Here is a 6,992-nt window from a genome sequence, read left to right as displayed (position 1 = left end):
ATTGGATTCTTCAGGATTTTCTGTACACCCGGTAATGTCAACTACAAATAGAGATAACTTTACTTCCACTTTCCCAATCTGTGTACCTTTTATTTAATTTTATTAGTTAATTGACTAGGCTAGAAATTATAGTTTTCTGATAAAATATAAAGGATCATAGTGACAAGCTCCATGCTATCACTGGGCTGGGTTGTCGTCTGGAATTTACTGCCAGGCCCAAAGTGAAAAATGGGAAAAGGAGAAAGTAGAAGGGACAAGAAAGAGAAGCAAGAAGAGGGAGAGAGAGGAAGGAGGTAGTTGGAGGAGGAAGGGAAAGAAAAGGATAGAAAAAAATGAAGTGTTGGCTGGCTCTAGTCCTGGAGGTTGCCTCTCCAGTCCTTACAGAGGCACCAGCAGTAACGCTGTTGGCTTTTAGGCACAGTCATCGAGAATGGCAGGCAGTGATGTAGTCGATCGGTGAAGGCTTTCGTGTCCTCTCTGTAAAGCAGAGAAACATCAAATTCTAATGCAGGATGGGCTGCTTTAGAGAAAATAGCCTCAAGCCTGCATAGGACTTACTATGAGATTTTGTGTTGAGGCCGGTGATGCTGTCCCTTTCCGGAACTTTTGGACCAGGCCTAGAAGGCGAAGCATCATTTGTGTTGCTGCTCTTCCTTGGCCACTGGCGGCGATCTGGTTGGAGGTGAGGAAGAGCAATGCAGAGGTATACATTTCAATCTAAATAGCCCTACTCTAAATGCTCTTCTTTGCTGAGGACCTCAAAGGTAGCCATGAGGATTATTAACATGTGGTTAATTTGTCCAGCCTCTGGGTGAGAGTGCTCGTTTTAAACTGAACAATCTGAGGGCCCTGGCTGGTTGGCTCAGCGGTAGAGCGTCGGCTTAGCGTGCGGAGGACCCGGGTTCGATTCCCGGCCAGGGCACACAGGAGAAGCGCCCATTTGCTTCTCCACCCCTCCGCCGCGCTTTCCTCTCTGTCTCTCTCTTCCCCTTCTGCAGCCAAGGCTCCATTGGAGCAAAGATGGCCCGGGCGCTGGGGATGGCTCTGTGGCCTCTGCCTCAGGTGCTAGAGTGGCTCTGGTCGCAACATGGCGACGCCCAGGATGGGCAGAGCATCGCCCCCTGGTGGGCAGAGCGTCGCCCCATGGTGGGCATGCCGGGTGGATCCCGGTCGGGCGCATGCAGGAGTCTGTCTGACTGTCTCTCCCTGTTTCCAGCTTCAGAAAAATGAAAAAAAATGAAAAAAAAAATAAACTGAACAATCTGAGCACAGTGGGATCTAGAAAAAGATTGGTGTTCAAAAGAAGTATTGATTTTTTTCAGAGGCTTGTGGGTTATAAGTAAATATGCTTGGTGTACGTGACTTTTTAAAGAGAACTGATCAGAGAATGCACATGTCAGAACACCCTCAGCACAAGGCTGTGAACTGTGCCACTTCTGGAATAACAAAAGGCAAACAGGACCCTTAAGGAAATGAGCTGGCTTAGAATTATGAATCACTGAACCTATTTCTTATAGTGATTAATGATGAATCACTGCTTTAACTTTGGATGAAATAATAGGCTGCATCTGAGGAGCTTCATTAATCATCATAAGAATTAGGCTGGTGCCAATTCATTACTGCAGAGTTGACATGTGCTGAACAGTTGAGTCGAATTTCAGGAAGGGGTGAACTTTAGGCAAAGGCTGGCTTAGAAGAAAGCAAACATTAGGGGTCTATTCTCTCCTGGATGGGTGGGGATTTATGAGTGTAGAACAGATCTTAGTCTATCATCCCTCGTCTGGACTACTCCTCTAGAAGCTTCACAAAACACTGACTACAAAGTCTTCTGGCTTTTTGGTATTCAAAAGCACAGTACAATAGATAACTAACATATATTATAAAATCTGATACTTTTATCTGTTTTTCACTTTGCATGTTTTATGTATGTAGAAAGTGATTAACAACTTACTGGACACTTAGATTTCAGCAGGCGTGAAGGTGATCAAATCTAGCCCATTGCTCTTTGAAGAGCAATTTCAGCTTTGCAAGGTTTCTGTTTTCCTAAGAACTTACTATAGGTAATGATAACTTGAGTTGTTGCAAGCAACAGAAGGAAGAAGCTCAGTCCATGCACACAAGAAGTCAGGCTGGATTCATCGTTTGGCCAACTTCAAAGCTCTTGAACTGCAAGAGAGGTTAAACAATTGTTTCAACAGATTTAAATTGATGTGCTTTAAAGATATATAGACAGCATACTGTAAGTCTTTCTCGCAGTGGCCAGTGGTGGTGGGAAATCTGAGAGAATTTCAGGTGGTCCTTAACTCCAACAGCTGTGATTTTGGTAAGAGTAGAAAAGAACTCACCCAAGTTACAAAAGAGATACATTGTTATGTCTTGATGTTATTTATTAGTTCTAGTAATCTTTAAAAAATATGAAGCATAATCAAATTATCATTTGAAAACTTGACCGATGTAGAATACAGAATTCATTTTTTTGGGGGGGAGTCAAATCTAAAGCATATGAATTTTTGAAGGAAAACCAAGCATTAGATCAGAATTTTAAAGTTTCTTTATTTTAAAAGACTAATTATAATACAGATATTTTTAAAATACAGATTTTTCTTAGAGGACCTTTCATCAGTACTTTTAGGAAGAAAAAAGCATAAAAGGAATTTGAAAACAAATTTGAATTGCTTAGATGCACATATAAAGCTACATACACTTACACACACACACACGTAAAAATGCTCCGATTTTAATAAAGCTTCTGTCATTGAAATTTAATAGCTTCTCAACAGACATCTCTGACACCTGGCTGTTTATTCAGTGCATTTTCTATACTTACCAGAGAGAACTTTTTACAACAGAGACCATCTCGGATGCCTGCCTTACTTAAAAACTCCAACAAGAGAAGTATGAATGGCTCCCACCTCCCAGGGTTTGAGAACATAAGGGTCGAGGAAGGACCAGGTTGGCAGGGCGTGGCCAGGGTCAGTGAAGCCCATCCACACACCCAGCACCATCTGTGCTCTGAACAAGGCCTAGCAAATGCTCATACGGGTTGTAACATGTAAATAACTAATTTAACGGCATGCATTATTTCATTTTTATACATATATTTTTTTAATTATAGGATTTTAAAAAATACAACTATTTACATGTAGGAGGTCAGTGAACTTTTATTTTTTAACTTTATAGTGCTCTAAAAATGTAGGAACCAGCCTCTATAGGACAAAGTACAGAGTTGCTATCCTGAACCATATGACCCATCATGACCTGACTGGACCCAGAGGCCCCTTTGAACCCAATCCTTCTAGTTCTAACTTTCTCCATTTTATCCCAGCCTCCTGTTTTCCCTTAGGTTTCCTCTGCTGGAAATTGTTGTAATTCTCCCAACAGGGACTTCTTCGCTTTTCTCGGCTATCCTATCTCAGCGTTAGCGTGTTCTTATCCACTATTTTTCTTATCACATGTAAAGCCAGCAGCCACTGCTATGGCCACGCAGGTTCAGGTTCCCATTGGATTCGGGAGGATGGTAAAGGAACAGCGGAGCCAGAGAATGGGGGATGTAAGGCCAGCAGTTGTGGCTCTTGCTGCCATTCACGTGCAGATTCCCATTAGATTTGGGCAGACGGTAAAGAAATTGCGGAGCCAAAAATTGGTGGGCCATTCCATTATTCTAACCTCACACCCAGCAGGCGAGTAAAAACACACAGTGCACCAAAACCCACTCACACATTCTCTGGTTCCACAACCAGGAGAATCTTTTTCAGTTATTCCTAGAATCAAAGGCCCCCACCAGTCTCAGTCACCTCTGGTTCCCCATCTGCCAAACTCTCCCTTCTCCTCTCTGCACAAACTGGCTTCTCCTTCAGCACCCTGCCATCTTGGTTTCCTCCTCCTTCCCGGTCATCTTGGCTTCTTCTTCTTCTCCCTCTTTCTCACAAACTTTTCTTGGTGTGAAAACCCCTCCTCCAGCACACATGAGCATAACAATGACCCTTCCCAAGCAGGAAGGTAACCAGCAATCTAACAGATCAGCTCCATCTTGAACAACAAGAGTGAGCAAACCCCAAAATCACATTTTACAAACTAATTTGCCCAACAGGGGGCCTTTTCGTTTATTAAAGTCTCCTAACGGCAGAAGAGCAAACAGGCAGGGCTCCCAAGCCCCTCAGCATTCCAGACTCACCTGGATTTACGGGCTTCCAAGTCCCTCAGTTCTCTCTCTCTCTCTCTCTCTCTCTCTCTCTCTCTTTCTCTCTCTGTCTCTCTTTCTCTCTCCCTTCCCCTCCAGCAAAACAGGCTGGGGGAAAACCCCCTTCTCTAGTAAGCAACAGCAAACAATTGCCCCTCCCCATGGGGCAGGCAGTCCTCAACTTGCAATCTGCTGCCCTGGGGGCAAGCACCTGCAGCCTTCCACAGATTATACACACATGGCGCTGCCCCAATACAAATGAACAAATCTAAAAACATTTGTTTAGCCAACATCATATGATTATTATTTGTCTGCCAGCTCCCCTGTCACCTCTTCTTCCTTGACTCCCTCTGACCCACTCTCTGGCTATTGGGGATTCTCTGTCAGCTCTTGCTTAAGATGTGTTTAATTGAACTATATTCTAAATATGAAGCCAGTGCCTGAATGTTGAGGTGGTGGGGAAATGCCTAAATAGAACTCTCTATAAGACAAAGAACAGGTCAGCCCACAAACACATCCACTGTAGGTGGGCGGCTAGCTGTCAGCCTTAACAGCCAAACACAAGACTTTCAAAAGGGTCAAAGAGATGGCACCCAGGAAAGAAAGCTTGATATTTAAAAAGCACTTAGAGTAAGAAGCACTGTAGGGGGCTGTGGAAGCCTAAACAAAAACAATCCCAGGAACAGGCTTTCAGATACACAGGCTAGGCGTGGAGTGGCACACAATGAGGGTGGGAGGATTAGCGATGAAGGACAGGAGCCCTGAGCCCAGGCCTGCCCTGCACACCGCAGGAGGTGCTGGCACCTCCTCGCAGGCGGTGGATGGCGTTGGGGCGTTGGAGCCCTGGGCACGTTGACAAGCAGCCCAGATGCAGGCGGCTTGAACCAGCTGTGCAGAGGCACTTGGCCGAGTGGAGATGCCTGGTTTCTTCCCCTGCACACAAAAGAGACACAGCTATTGAATCTTACTGGGTAAACTCCCAGGTACAGCAACTTAGAGATAAAAATCAGCCTGACTTTGCTTAAGGGGATTTCCATTACATAAGAAAAAAAAACCACGCCTACCTCCAGGCAGGCAGAGGGCCAGTACTCAGTGCTGGTTGGAATAAATGAATGAATAAATGAATGAGAAAATGATGAGCACCACTCCATAGTGCCGTGTAATAGTAGGCCTGATGGAAGGCTCAGACTTTGACAGTCCGGAATTTTTGAGAAGGCTGATTCAGGACATATGGAAGCAGGCCAAATTCCCCCATGTGATTGTCCTAATGGATTTTGGACACTTTGATCAGCTACATCCCTGTTATCCTGATGGAGAAAGCAGAACAGATAAAAACTAGGAGGACAATTTGAACCCCTAAAGACTGATTTGCAAATTAGAGTAAGAAATGCTCTATCTAAAGACCAGGCAGAATTCAAGTCAGAAGATCTTCTCCCTGTGGAATCCAGTTTAATGATCTTCTTGGTCTATGAGGACTGACCAGAGCTGGCAGATGATTCTCTATCAACGCGGGCATTGCTGCCTCTTCGTCTGTATCTCCCGCTGCTTAGAACAGTATCATTAGGCCCAGAAACACCGTTGGCTCAATTGAATTAAAATGTCATTTGAGTTGCTTTGGAAATATCCCCCGCCCCCTTTTTTGCAGTTTTTAAGAGTTCAAGTTATTGCCTTTTCCTTCAGATTGGGTGAAATTGTGAACTGACTTGTCTATATGTCCTCTGGTTATTTATAAGCTGCATTTAATTCATTCAACAAATGTTTATTGAATACTTACTTTACACCAGGCACTGCTCCAGACAGCAAAGCAGAGAAGAGATTTTGCTCTTTTGGGTTTTATATTCAGTGCTACAAAAATCTATAATATTAGTTGCAAATTCTTCCTTTACCTCAAAAAGAGTAACACTTGATTGGCACTTTTCTTTATCATCCATTGCATTATTGTTGACTGACTACTTAGTTGATTTGTTGTTGTTGTTTTTTTCTTAATTTTACTAGGGTGATATCAATAAATCAGGGTACATATGTTCAAAGAAAACATGTCCAGGTTATCTTGTCGATCAATTATGTTGCATACCCATCACACAAAGTCAGATTGTCTTCCGTCACCTTCTATCCAGTTTTCTTTGTGCCCCTTCCCCTCCCCCTCCCCCTCTCCTCCCACCCCCCCCTCCCGTAACCACCACACTCTTGTCAATGTCTCTTAGTCTCGTTTTTATGTCCCACCTTTGTATGGAATTATGAAGTTCTTGTTTTTTTCTGATTTACTAATTTCAGTCCGTATAATGTTATCAAGATCCCTCCATTTTGTTGTAAATGATCCGATGTCATCATTTCTTATGGCTGAGTAGTATTCCATAGTGTACATGTGCCACATCTTCTTTATCCAGTCTTCTATTGAAGGGCTTTTTTTGTTTTTTTCCATGTCTTGGCCACTGTGAACAATGCTGCAATGAACATGGGGCTGCACGTGTCTTTACGTATCAATGTTTCTGAGTTTTGGGGGTATATACCCAGTAGAGGGATTGCTGGGTCATATGGTAGTTCTATTTTCAGTTTTTTGAGGAACAACCATACTTTCTTCCATAATGGTTGTACTACTTTACATTCCCACCAACAGTGGATGAGGGTTCCTTTTTCTCTGCAGCCTCTCCATCATTTGCTATTATCTGTCTTGTTGTTAATAGCTAATCTAACAGGTGTGAGGTGGTATCTCATTGTAGTTTTGATTTGCATTTCTCTAATAACTAATGAAGATGAGCATTTTTTCATATATCTGTTGGCCATTTGTATTTCTTCCTGAGAGAAGTGTCTG

The 6,992-nt window shown here is 43.2% G+C and overlaps 1 long non-coding RNA gene across 1 annotated transcript; it reads right to left on the bottom strand.

Moving 5' to 3' along the window:
• Positions 1 to 338: 338 nt before the first annotated feature.
• Positions 339 to 2,169, bottom strand: LOC136398011 (uncharacterized). Its single transcript, XR_010749963.1, has 3 exons — positions 2,056 to 2,169; positions 559 to 672; positions 339 to 477 (listed from the first exon to the last, which is right to left on the bottom strand). It is a non-coding gene; the product is annotated as an uncharacterized lncRNA (long non-coding RNA).
• Positions 2,170 to 6,992: the final 4,823 nt, after the last annotated feature.

The sequence above is a fragment of the Saccopteryx leptura genome, chromosome 3, assembly GCF_036850995.1.
Source record: "Saccopteryx leptura isolate mSacLep1 chromosome 3, mSacLep1_pri_phased_curated, whole genome shotgun sequence".
Lineage (NCBI taxonomy): Eukaryota > Metazoa > Chordata > Mammalia > Chiroptera > Emballonuridae > Saccopteryx > Saccopteryx leptura.
Note: the sequence above shows the minus strand (reverse complement) of the source record. Positions and strands in the feature narration are given on the sequence as shown.